The sequence below is a fragment of the Seriola aureovittata genome, chromosome 13 (genome assembly GCF_021018895.1).
Source record: "Seriola aureovittata isolate HTS-2021-v1 ecotype China chromosome 13, ASM2101889v1, whole genome shotgun sequence".
NCBI lineage: Eukaryota > Metazoa > Chordata > Actinopteri > Carangiformes > Carangidae > Seriola > Seriola aureovittata.
In genome coordinates this window covers 2552237-2566711 of record NC_079376.1, presented here as the reverse complement: position 1 = coordinate 2566711, position 14475 = coordinate 2552237, and the positions used below count along the sequence as shown (strand labels likewise).

Below are 14475 nucleotides of genomic sequence, written 5' to 3'. Positions count from 1 at the left end.
GTTATGTCTTCCTTCATCAAACATCACTTCCTGTTTCATATGTGAGTAAAATCGCAACTACATATAAGTTTCAGGAAATCAGAATTTAAACAACCTCACATCCATGTTTTTATTTAAAATAGGAACTGTTTCCTCTTATACCCAGATGAAAACTCTGAACTGTGGCTCTATGAGGAAGTGATTTTGTAAACTGCAGGGATTTTAAATGGGTTTGTTTGTGGAAGAAGTCATTACTTGGTGCTGTCCCTGCTGGTTTTGACACCAACCATCCTTTTCTTTAAGCTTTTGCATCATAAATACTGGAAAGTTTGAATTGTGATGTGAAAGGTTTCAGTGGAAGGTCCCTGGTGGAAGCTTTGTAAAGGTTTGTAAAGTCAAACACACAACACACACTTGCCTTTAACTAGTTCAACCAGACCGCTGAGGCACTCCAGCTGACAAAACCGGACCGATGTTAGCAGTAAAAACACCTCAGGATGTTGCCTAGAGGTTTATGCGACTTTTCTCCTCACCTTGGGAACTTCTTCCATCACAGCACAGTCCTGTCTGCATTTGCAAGACTGAATGAACAGTTATGTGCAATTCAGATAAGTCACCAGGTGGCACCTACTCTAGAACATCAGCTCTGTTTGTTTCCGTAGATCTTTCAGTATCGTTTTTAGCAAACCTGAGCTTGTGAGCAGGGAGGTGTACTGACCTTTGGCTGGTGGAATAACAGTTAACCACCGTGCAGTCTTTGTTCGGTTAAAGTATCTGTGTGATTGGCATCACGAATGTAAATAAGGTTTAATGAATTTCCCTGGAGAGGTAAAAGCACGGGCCAGTGACTCCAGGCTCCCACACCCCACATCTGAAAAGAAGAGACAAAAGGGGGAAGAGAGAGAGAGAGAGAGAGAGAGAGCGACTCACCCCGAATAAAACCTCCTCAACCCTCCCGACACCTTCAGTTCCCACCAAAACCAGCACTGACTCCCCACTGACAACTGCTTTCCTTTTCTTTTTTTTATTACACAAGCTCAAACCAACAGACGCACAAATGACAAGGAAGCAAGTTTCACAATCTGCTGAAGAGAAGACTCTAACAACCAACATGAGAAAGTCTGAAAGCTGATCTTCAACATACTCCCAATCATTACATCATTAGTTCAGTTTAAATTAGTGAAACTTTTCCTTTATTTGTAGGAGGAACAACCTCATCTCAGTCCTGTGACCCTCATGGCTTCACATGCTAATTAAATGAGAAATATATTAAGTAAGTAGTAAATATTATGCATTATGCAAAGCAGGCTAATGAAAACCCACCAGCAGCCTATTGTAATCCATCACAGTGCACGTCCAGCCAGATTAAATTTATGTCAAAGTTATCCTACATTACTGTTGCATTGACAACATAACACAAAGATCAACTGCACAGAATACGTGTAATTGTGTAGTTACAGTTCAATCATTGAACCCATAACTTGTTAAAGACTTGATGAGCTTTGAAACAACCTGAGCTAATGACATAAAACCAACCTTTTCGACTTTCATAAGTGCTGCTATAAAAAAAAGTTCTCTGAGGATAAAGTTCATTACTGCAGTGTATTAGGACCAATCTTATCTGTATTTATCTCACACTGTGACTCACTTAGACGACCAGCGTGTGGTTATCTGCAGGCAGTTGTGTTAACCTGTAATTGGGACGCTCATAAATGATTCTTCCCCACTGATGGCTTCAATACTCAGCGGTCTGCATTGTTTTCAAAACCATTCATTTACAGTTGGAGGTAGAGGGTGTAGCTACAAAGGGAGGGGGAAGCTTACACAAACACACACACACACACACACACACACACACACACACACACACACACACACACACACACACACAAGAACACTACTTGCTCAGTAAAGTCTTCTGTCTCAGTCTCTGTTCTCAAGGTGACCTTTGTGAAAGACAGATGGATTTTGTCGACAGAAGCTGCAGATTATTTGTGAAAATGCTGAAAATGTGAAAATCATTATTGCTGTTACTGCCAATACTGTCCTTTATATATATATATATATTGGTGGGAATTGTTGGGTCTCTTTGAAATTAATCTCTATTTGAAATATGCTCTATTTGAGATAACTTCTGTTTCGAATTGGCGCTTTACAAATAAAAATTGACTTGACTTGACTTAACAGGGATTCAGTGTGTTTTATTCTCGCTGAAGCTGCATACAGATAATAATGTGACTCTAACTCTCCACTGAAATCAAAACAAATGTAATTCTACTCAGATAAATCGACATGTAATTGCTGTGCAAAGATATTTAAATACTAGTAAAGTCCTAAAGGTTCAAAATAGTACAGACGCACAAAATAAAAGCAGAAACAAACCCTCTGCTGCTTCACACAGAAATCAAACTTCGACCCATAAAAGTGGTAAAGTATCAGAATTATGCAGCTAACCCTGTCAGTGTTATATTACTGCCTGTTATATATATATTATTATTATTATTATTATTATTATTACTGCTGCATTAACATGTAAGAAGCATTTAAATGTTGTAACTAGTCGAGAGGGAGCTAATAAAACGACTTTATAAACTGTAGAGCAGTTTAATCTTTAACGCATCATATTTTATAAACTGACTAATACATTTTGGTTGTAAAATCTTAATCAGTAAAGAAATATTACTTATACCTCTCAGATATACAAACTGCCCCTGAAATGTATTGGAGTATTAGTTATAAACTATAGCATAAAACAGAAATACTCAGGTAAAGTACAAGTACTTCAAAGTTGTACTTAAGGGAGGGATCTTCTTACCAACACTGGACAATTAACAGACAACCTCCACCTCAGTGCAGGGTACTAACGGTCGATGACCACTCGATTGGACACTCAGCTCGATCATTTGCATTCGTCTTATCTGCATTAACATTGACACTAGTTCAAACAGGTCATTAGCACAGTGGCAGCTTCATTACAGAGCACCCAGACTGTCACATGGACGGAGGAGACACCGCAAACTGATGACACCGCGCTCTGGCTAATTAACATCACACACTGCTGCTCACAAGAAAAGTGTGTAAATGACACCGTGTGTTTTCTCTGTGGCCTGATCACAGTTATTTAAGGCCTTAGGGTCTATGTGATGAAACACTTCATCGCTTCAATTTCCCTTGTTGTCCCACTCCAGTTAAATCCAAGACAATAACAGCACAAACAAAGTTAGACCCATGAAAACAGCATCACTTTAAGCCCGTTAACCCTTGTGGCTTCACATGATTATTAAGTGATGAGTTCTTCATGATACCACCGGCACATAAAGAGGAACTGAGAAGTTTCACAGTGATAAATCTGAATAATGCCACATCAGATGCTGCCATTATTTTGGTTCGATATACACACACACACACACAAGACACAACGGCAGCAGGTCTGCATCGGCTCAGCCTGCGAATGCTTATCTGGAAAAAAGTTCTTATCTGAAAAGTCCTCTGGCAGGAAAGCAGAAATCCTGAGATAGGAGAAGCAAAACACTTTTCATTGCAGTTAATAGAAGAGTTAAACATTTGAGAGTTAGATGCAAACATATCTGTCCATGCTAGAGCGAGCAGGCAATTATCTTAGCTTAGCATGAAAACTAGAAACACAGGAAACAGTTATCTTGGATCTGTGCAAAGTTGTTTTTTAAAAATCTGGCACCAGCACGTCTAAGTGTTACTGATTAACATCTTATATATACTTCAATCTGGACACAAACCAAAAAGGAAAACTTGTCGGGTTGTTGTTTTATAGCTCCAGCATGTAAAACCTTAAAACAAGGTTTAGAGGCACTCGAATGCATATTGTTTCTCCTGCTTTCCAGGCACTATGCTAAGCTAACCAGTTACTGACATTTTGCTTCAAGTTAGATGAGAAGCCTGATACCACTCTCATGTCTGTAGGGTAAAAATGAAGCTAACAGGTTATTAGCTAAACACAGAAGCATGGGGAAACAGCTAACCTAGCGCTGTCCAACATTTTAAAAAATATACACCAAACAACGTGTCTAGATTTTACCGACTAACATTTTAAAATCTTGTTTGTTTAATCTGTGCACAAACAGAAATGTCAAAGTCAAGACGTTGGAACATTAAGTGCATGATTTGAAACTTTGGACAAAGACATGCTAGCTAGCTCTCTTTTGTGTTTCCTCTCTGTACTATGCTAAGTTAATGAGCTGTTGGCTGTAGCTTCATATTTACTGTACAAACATGGGAATGGTATCAATCATCTCATCTACCCTTTGGCAAGAAGGCAAATAACTGCTTTTCCCAAGATGTTCAACAGTTCCTGTCATGTGTTCTTCCACACGTTAGCAGCACCTCATGCTGTGATTTGCTCTGTTATTAGCAGAAATCCCCTTCCCACAGGATTTCTGGTTTCCCTCTCTCACACTGTTCAGATAAGAAGGTTTTTCCAGATAAACATTTGTAAATTGATCCAAAGCAGATATGTTGTCGTAAAACATTTTCCTTTCTTGTGTGTACAGTAAAGGAGGATTTGGGCCGCCACTTTAAAGTAGTGACACCTCTTATCGAAGGATTGTCACCAGTCTTTTATAAGGTTCTTCTGGTTTATCTTAGTTTTAATCAAGACATTTGAAAAACACGTACAGATGATGACCACAAATGATCATCCTCTCTCCAGATGAGGAGTCATGGATGTTGCTGCTCTACTCCACAGAGGAATGACGGTTATGTATGCATGGAGACGGTCAGCCAGCCACTGCTTCCCCCGCCCCTCCACCTCCTGGGTATTCATCCATACCATTGTTCCCTCTGTTTTGTCTCTACTAGTGTCAATGCAGACTTTCCCATGGTGTGGGTCATCTCTCCACTGGTCAGCCAACACCACCACCACCACCACACACACACCTCCAGGCTCAGGTCGTGGAAGAAGGAGTGAACATCTGCTCATGGAGGAGGCCCGGCAGCCGGCAGATGGACGACAACACAGTGGTGGAGAGCTCGAGCCTCCAGCCAGGAATTCTGGAGGGAAAGGGAGACAAAAGATGAGGAGGGGAGGAAGACGGGAGGCTGCAGAGGGTGTGTGAGGGGGTTAAAGGAGGAGGAGGAGGTTTATAGAGCGAAGTGACACATCCTGACAGGGATCTGAGTGTTTTTTAAAAGAGAGACACTGTGAAGTTGAAGGAGGGAGAAACAGGTCGATATCAAAAATACAAGGAAATTCTCTGAGGACAAAACATAATTTAAGGCTTTGAAGCAACTGTTAAAAAAACTCACTTTATCAATATGATGATTGTGAAAGTGATAGCAAGTGATAATTTCTGTTATTATTTAATGTAAAATATTAAGTGTTTAATTTTTAATTCTCTCTCTTTAAATATACTTATTTAAACCGTTTTAAATTTGAATTTGTAAAGCAGTTGTGATTTGTTAGTTTATTATTAGTAAGTCAAGTTTATTATTCTTTTAAAAAATATGAAGGAAATAGACACTTTTACTTGTTTAATTTCTCTGCTCTTGCTACAGTAGCAAATTACTGATAAAAAAATGTGTTTAAAACACATCAGTTAAAACAAACAATTAAGAATATGACAACAATACAACATAAAGGTGATTATAAACAAATAAAGAGTTTTTTATGGTCAATTTCATCTCTCAGGTAGAAGGAGGATTTACAGAAATGCACAAATTAAGCAATTACATGTAACATTAAACCATTAAATATAGACATGTAACAAACTGTATATCTCTTTTTAGGCAAATTCACATAAATAAAACTGACTTCACTTGACTTTTGTTTGTAAAGCATCAAATATCACAGTATATGTACCAGAGACAGCTACTGCGCCTTGAGACCGACAGATTGTTTCAGTGGTTGAGTTGTAAATGAGAGAAAGTCGCCGTTTCAAAGACGTGAACATCTTCACTCTCTTCAAATGTACATGTGGTCGAATCTCCGCCCGGCTCACTGTGCTGTAAATTTACAAATGTGAGACAAGGGTTTGGTGCATTTGTGTAGAGCAGACCTGTTAAGTGTCTGTCTGATGATTCCCGCTCCAAACTGAAAAAAACAGCCTCAGTGTGAGAATTTGTGTTTGAATACACTCGGGAGTTTAAAGCCTTTAATTAGCTGATCTTAATCTCTGCAGCCCGTGTGCTGGGAGCTCAAACCCAGATCTCCACCATCAGCTGTAGGTGCAGTTTTATGACCGGGAGACGTTCAAGTCAAACAGTTTCTGATGGTTTCAGAGACAAGAGAGGGAGACTGACTTGTCCTTTAATAATTATACGTATCAACAATCTATGTATTTATATTTTCACTATGTTTTTACTTGAATTTTCATTATATTTTACAGAAAATAACTGTGATACTTACATTTTTTTTACATTAAAATAATAAGAAAGGCACCGCAGCAGTAATAACTCCCCCTGATTTAACTGCATTAATAAGCGGTTTATACACTTTTAACAGCAGCTTAGCACAAAACCACTGGAACAAGATAAGCAGAACAAACCAAACACTGACATCAGATATGCAAATTGATGCAAATGAAAATAGATTACAACACTCACGCACACCATAATACTGACTTTAATACACCATAATACAATTAGAGGCAGCTAGAGAGACATTTGTATGTTTAATGTATTTGTCAGACTCTTCTTATGAAGCATCTGTAACGGCTGTATGGTTAATGAATGATTTATAACACAGATCATAACTGTAGTCATGTCTGACACATGAACAAACGGTGAGTGTTATAAAACTCTCCTCTCCTGAGCTGTCCTGACTCTGAGTAGCTCTCGCTCTGTTATACCTGCCTGCTTTTCTTATGTAAATGATTTTTGTGTCTCCATCTTGTTAATGAACTCATAGAAAAGAGTGACATCCTGTCTATAAATAAGCCCTTGTGGCAGTGAGAAAGCCCTTTTGTTTCACTGCTAATGTGAGTGATGGGCACGTGTGTGTGCGTGTCTGTCTCTGTGTGTGTGTGTGTGTGTGTGTGTGTGTGTGTGTGTGTGTGTATGCATGTTGCGTACGTCTTGAATATTGTATGGAAAGCAGTTGGCAGCAGTTGGGCTTGCCCATCTGTCAGAGGCAGCGCTGGGGCCTCATTTCTAAAGGATCAGACAGAGACTTATTAATCATGGATGAGGTCAGAGATTAAAAGTTAATAAGTTCGACAAGTATCAAAGGTAACATTATTAAATGTTCATAAACTCGACAATTAGCCGTACCTGACTATAATGTCCCAACTGATTGATCCTGTATTAATAGTGGATTAACTGGTTCTTAATGTCATTCTTCTCTGCACGCGTTAAACTTCCTGTTCAGGTAGAATTTTATTCTTCAAGAGCTGCTGCCAATTTGTAAGTGTCCCGCAGTGAAGCATTGAGGTCAGAGAACACTTCCTCTGAGTATTATGACTGCACACATTTACTGAGTAAGTTACCATATAAATATGACCTCATTACCATATATTTCACAGCAAGATCACAGTACAAGCTGCATCAAATCCTGTTCCAACTCAACATCCTCTGAGGGACCACAGCGGTGAATTAAAATGCCACAACGTCCTCTGATAAGTCAAACGTTTGGTGTCTTTTCAACTCAGAGACTGTGTGTTGGTGCCAAAGAGGAAACTAGAAACTGAGTATGCAGACATTAAACATTGATGTTTTGTGTGGTTTTATTTGTTCTGGCATGTGATTCCTGCTAAATCAGTTAAGTTAAACTCAAATCCGTCCTCAGATAATTCTATGTTCTGAAGGAACCGCAATTAAATTAAATTAACATGTTTTCTTCACTGAGGGGTCTTTCTTTCCAGTAATGTTTATACATGTAATGGAAAGGTTGTGTACACTCATCAATACTGTTATACAGTAATTATTTATATATATATTATTTTCTCCAAATTAATTCACAAATTTCTAAACTTGAAAATTGTGTGAAAAAGTTAAAAATAGAGGTGAAGGACATTCACAAAGCAGCAGCTGCTGTAATAGAGCCGTGCCTGATTATTCACTTATAGTATGATGCCACCTGTTGGTCATTTGTTTCACTGCAAGCTGGGAACAACCAAAAATGGGACTACAACTAATTCTGGACTACAAAAATGGTGGCAGCTCTGCCACTTTTCTTTTTCTTAAATACATAAGAAATCCAGTCCAGAGGAGTCTCAGAGAATTATACAGATATTCAGTGATGATAATAAGTTTGAAATGAGGAACTGACCCATACTTAAATTATCATTATTACAATTACAGCCTCATTTTAATAATAAAAACAATGGTAAGACTTTGCTTTAGGTCCACACATTCAGCATGTATGAGAAGTAAATAAACATGTAATAAATGTTTGTAATACTATAGTATAGCTGTAAGTGACAGTAACACCAAGAGGTAACTTGATTAGTTTGTGTCCAGCAGAACAGCAAAGAACACACATCCTCAAAGTATTAATACTTTATCTTCAAGAATTCAAACAGAAGCTTAAAAAAATCTGTTTCACCTCATTAATATGCAAATTTATGCAGCAAGGCTTCTGATTAAACTCATTAATCAGAAGTTTTTTATATCAGCATATTTGTCTTTGCACATTACGACATATTTGACATAAAACAAAACATGTTCGTTTAAGGTGTGAAGGAGTCACAGCAGTTTCTCATTAATGTGCTAATGTGTATATAGAGTACCTGTGGTATGTAGGCCAGCGTGACGACATGATGACCCACATACCATGTTCCACGGCGGCGAGACTTGGAAAGAGGGAAACGTGACTCATGATTTGTGGTTTGCGAACACTGTTGTGGAATGAGAAGGGAAACAGTTTATTGAGGCCACAGCAACCTGTTGTTTTAGTGTGTGAACTGTCCTGAACCCGACTGACGAGTAAGCAGAGGGACTGAGCTTAATAAAACCACAACATCTCAGCTCTGCACTGCACTGAGGTTTCATGCCACTGTGTTGTTATGTTCTTCACTAAAATGTCTTTATAGCTCCTGAATTCTTCCAGAGGGTGAACACTGTCTGCTGGAGAGAGAGGTGTGACGCAGCTGCTCCGTCAGCCGTGGTTTTTAAGTTAAACAAAGTCATAATTTAGAACCTGTGGCAAATTAATCAAACTTTACATAGTGAAGAACTGAACAGCATCATATGAATTTAAACATCCATCTGAAATCTGACTATTAGTATGATCAGATCATCTTTTCCATAAAAATCTATCTTTGTGAAACTGGCTCCTGCTTTTTAAGTTACATGTAGGATTTGAAAAGGATCTTCTCTGGCGCCATCGTGTGGAGAGATCAGGAACGACACTGTGATAAAGTTACAGTATATAGGGTTAAAACAGGAGCCAAGATGTTTTTAAGGACTATGAATATATAACTTCAGATTGTCTTTTCTTTTCTATTTATCAACATTTTATTTCAGGCAGACGAGATAATAAATGATGGAAGTTGGTCTTCCAATGGGACCTTCATGGGACTGGAATGAAAGCATTATTATATTCTATAATCACATAAATATTCTCCACAGTAACTTTTTAAATGAGAGTCAATAGAGTTGAAGACAGAGGACTACGAGACAGACACAAGGTTCTCAGGCAACAAACTGGTGTCCAGACGGTTTTCCAGTAAAATGAGTTATGAATTAGTGAGATGAGTTATTTTACAGTTGAAGCTGTTGTGGTTCTCATTGGTTTATATTGAATGAATAACATTAATTATGACCGTTTCAACGATCGATAACGTCATCAGTGACACCTGTGTTTGTCTGCAGTTAAAAAGGGTGTTCAGGTGCATTTCTCCCAGAAACATCTGCAGATTTTCTGAGTCTGTCAGTGCTCTTAAAATAATCTTTAATTATTCAATTATTATTATCTTAATCAACTGAAAAGCACTGGAGCATCTCTGGCTTAAGAGGTAAGAATAGGAAGTGCATGTTCAGGTTTTTCCTCTCTTTGAACCGTCTCTGCCTCTTTCGTCCACCAGATGTCACCAGATGTCCAGCAGACGTGGAGTCTACCTGTCGGCCTGTGTGTGGTCCTGTTTGAAGTGCTCAGTCTGCTCTTGTAAAAAGACTAAATTAGCTACTGTGTTCCTCACTCTTTGCATAAGTTAAAAGACAGGGAAGTGAGGTGTAATGTGCCTTTAGGTGGGCTGGTCTGCGCTAATTATTGTCCCCCAAACTCTCAGCCTCCACTCAGAGTGCATCACAGCCACAAAGTCAGAATATCCGTCTTTGTTTGGCTTTTCTCCAAGGAGACGGCTGCTTTGATCTGCTGCTGCTGGAGACTCTGATTGTCTTCTGCTCAGCTCATAGTAACATGGACACTCACAATAGACTACAACCAAGGTGGGACGACCGTAAACCTCATCACAGCTGAGAGGAGTGGACGCTAAGAGCAGGCAGCTATTCCTGGGGTCCATGCATGTAGTAGAAAATTAACCAAATACAGAACACAAAACAAAATTACACATAAAACGGATACACTATATATGCATCTAAACGTGTACATGGATTGGTACGGTACCAAATAGTCCCCAACAAATGCACAGTTTCCTCCAGTTTGAGTAATGTTTGCTAAAAACAATAGTGGCCAGCTGCTTTAGGGAATTAAAATAAAAGAATAATGAACCTTTTGTACAAGTGAAATTTGTATTTCAGTAGGAATGAATGGGCTTTGGGAGTGAGTGTCACCGACAGGGGTCGGACAGTCAGACAGAAACAACAATAACAAAGACATATACTGCAATATTGCCAACCAATCATCTAGTAGTAGTCATCTATTTTCAAGACAAACACACACTATGCTTTTCTAAAAATCTTACTCAAAGACTTACTTTATATAAATCATATATTTATTAAAGTTTTGCCAAAGCATATCGCAGACAGGTTTTTGTACCATTTCCAAGCAGGAGGATAAATTGCTGCCGACAGACTAACAGGCGTTAGACAACCTCAGACACTTTCCAGTAACACGTGTCAACATGAATAAAGCCTCGAGGCGTCTCGTTTCCATTCCGTGTGACCAGAATGAATCCAGCATAACACCGTGCTTCAACTGCAAATGAGACTTATTACTGAGTGGGACACAAACAAACAAACAAACAAACAAACAAACAACAAACAAACAAACAAACAAACAAACAAACAAACAAGTCTTTGAATGCAACACTATAACCCAGAGGAATGCTGTTACAGCCACAATTTGCATTCTCCAGAAGTAGCTTATTATACAGTGTTTATGTCCCTCTCCATTTAATCTCACCTACAAGATGAGAACATTGTTTTGTTTTTTCTTTTCTATTTTGTTCACTGTTGATGCTTGAATATTTTCCCGCCACCTGCAGCTGAGCGCTCAGCAGGTGTGTTTAGTGAAATTACAGTGACACCAGGACGGCAGCAAGTTTATGATTATATTTCAACATCACAATTCTTTATGTTGTGGGAATGAATCGCATTTGTTACTTAGTACTACTACTACCATATTCAAGTCATTGCAACTGATGTCCATGTGCTGTAACAGTATTAAGAGGGAGATTTAAAACAAATGTTTTAATTTAGAGTGGATGTCATGTCTGATATAATGAAATTTGCAGTCGTCTATTTGAATCTGTTTTGTTCTGTGACTCTGCAATAGTCAGAAAACTCCAATAAAAACTGAATTATGTTGAAGGGAGAAGACAGAGACAACAAACTGCAAATGTACAAGTACTACGGAGGTTTCCTTATATCCTGAAGTAGTAGTAGTAGTATTTTAAGTAGTATTTTACCTGCGTATGTGAGAAAGGTTTTCAGTGAATATTATCAAATGATTAATCTGGTAAAAACATGACAAACAACCCAGGAGAGTTACAGTCAAAGAAACTGTATTTCCAGTCAATTTCTGACTCACAACATCCATTAATCCCCATAACAAACCAGACCGAGGCTGAGAGCAGCAGTCAGGTTGGATATGCAGGTTTGTCATCATTTTCCTATAAAAGGCCCGAGGAGGTGAGCGTGGGGGGTCGAGGAAGTGTGGCAGTAATATAAGCAAACAGAGAATGTGAAGAGAGGAAATGGCCTGTCCTAATAATCACAGCCCAGGAGCAGCAGTGCATTCAGCTCGCAGCGCCGGGGAGCTCGGCCGCCTTCTCTCTGTCCTTTCAATGCAGCAGAGCCCCGCAAGCAGCGCTTTATGGACAAGCCCTGACACCCACAGGAAGTGTAAACAGAGGTCAAGTGTTAAAGTCCAACCCGCCAATTCTCACCTCCATTAAAGAGGGTGTGTGTGTGTGTGTGGGGGGGGGGGGTCTCCACAGAGAACTCAAAGCACCTGGGAAGTGGCTCCTTTAAAACACTGCAATGATCGGTTTCATGAAGCGGCTTTACAGAGCTATATCTACATGACTTCTACATTTTATGCATCAATCAAAAACACCTACATATACTTATAGTACCTGGACGGCACTGGTAAAAACACAAAACAAAAACAAAACATTAAGATATCTACTAGCAGAGAAACAGTGACAATAAAAAAAGATGATTAAAGCTTTATGAAACAGGGGGAAACCTCTATCCTGGCTCTGGGTACCAGCACATCTAAAGCTCGCTCACACTTCACATATTGTTTGTTTAATCTGTGCAACAAAAAAAAAGTGTAAAAACATGGGGTTGTGGTTAAGATAACAAGAGGTGAGAGTGGTCTCAATCTGAACATCTAACTATCGGCACAGCTGCTCTGTGATGCAGGAAATCCACAGGTTTTTTGTTGCGGTATTTCAGGCCAACAGGCAGATGTCTACATTCAAAAGTTACCCAGTGTAATTATAAACCTGTTAACAGACAACCAATGAGCCCGAGTGACTATAAGAGAGAATGAACCAAAGTCACACAGGCACAAACATGGTGGAAATAAACAGTTTTTCACCTTGCCTTCTGTTCCTGTTATTAAAAAAGGGAATTTAAGGCCTGTAGTGAGTAAAACACTGGAGCCATCGGCCACAAGTCTGAACCAAATCTGTCCCAGCAGCTGCTGCAGTGATAAGTGGATCCTAAAATGCTTTGCACAGATACAATCTTGGGATTTAGAGCTTTTAATAAATGTATAATCTGTTGAGGTTGTGTGAAGAATGAGTCCAGCTCAGACTGAAACACACCTAAGGTCAAAGTGTCCCACAGGAGGTGTGCTGCATTTTGCATCTTTGCCAAATGATGAGTACAATCTGCAGATTACATTTTTGGTCTATGAAACATCACAACTTCACAAAACCAGTTATGACATCTTCAAATATCTTGCTTTGTTCGACCAAAACTCAAGAATATTTTTGTTTTCACCGACACATGACAAAGAAAAAGCAGATAATCGTCTGACTTGAGAGGCTGGATTTGGCAGTTTCACTATTCTCGCCTGAAAATTGCCTGAAATTAGTAATGATACATAGCTATGGATCGATTAATAGTTTCAGCTCTAATCTGGTGTCATACATGGTTCAGCTGAACCTGGTTCTGTATGAATCGGGCCTTTACAGCAGGTCAGACTCTCCACAGGCCTGTGTGTAGTGTCAGACAGGCCGAATACACACATGCTCCGTTCCCAGGACAGGACGGTTCATGTCAGTCAACAGATACAGTTCAGGAGGAAAGTTAATCCCTCATTAAGTTGTTAATGACATGGACGGTCATTTCTGTGAATGGATGGAGGACTCTCTGTGCCTTAAGTGGAGAGCGGCTCGTACAGTAGCACTTCACGGCGCTGGTGTCGATGCTAATGACGACGCTTAGCTGGAGCTGCGGCGGCCGGAGGTCCTCCCTCCTGCCACACATGCAAATGCAAAACACACAGAATCTGCATAGTGACTTGCAAAAGATGCAGTTTTCAGTGCTGGAATTAGTCAGTTCATTTCACTTTTTAACCATTTGAGCTGATTGTGTTGATCTAACCGCGCTACAGGGTTTTGTTTTTGTTTTTTGTTCATGGCACTTTGATGGAACAGAAAACTGAGAGTCTGACTTCTATCTCTCTTTCTGTCTCTCTCCTCTGTCAGGTTCAAGTGTCAGTCCTGTGCAGGGAAATTACACACACACATTAAAACAATAAACAATAAAAATAGGTGAGAGGACCTTGCACAACCTCTCTCACGGCTTAATTTGCAATTACTTGGCGACTGAGACTTTGTAAAAACACCACTAAGACTTTAACAGCAAAAGGTTAAAATGCCTTATTATCATAATGAGGAGCATTTGAAGACCTGAGGGACTTGCAACTGACTTATGAGGACATGTCTGAGAACTTGAACATGTCCACGTAGGGACTTGCTTAGACAGGACCTGAGACGTGCCTTTGACTTGGCTGAAAAGAGTGATTCTCATTTGATTTGATGATTTGATTGTGACGTTTTTCCTTTAAAATGACACGTGTGTTTTGTACGACAGTGATCTGTAAAATGATATTGCTAAATCCCTATGAAGAGGAATTCTTATGGGAACACTACTGAGAAGTTTCAG

The 14475-nt window shown here is 39.3% G+C and overlaps 1 long non-coding RNA gene across 1 annotated transcript in view; it reads right to left on the bottom strand.

Moving 5' to 3' along the window:
• Positions 1 to 987: 987 nt before the first annotated feature.
• The window catches only part of LOC130180290 (uncharacterized), a 32120-nt gene continuing 18632 nt past the window's right edge, over positions 988 to 14475 (bottom strand). Inside the window, exon 3 of the long non-coding RNA XR_008829385.1 lies at positions 988 to 5004. This is a non-coding gene — a long non-coding RNA (uncharacterized LOC130180290). The remainder of the gene's footprint in view (positions 5005 to 14475) is intronic.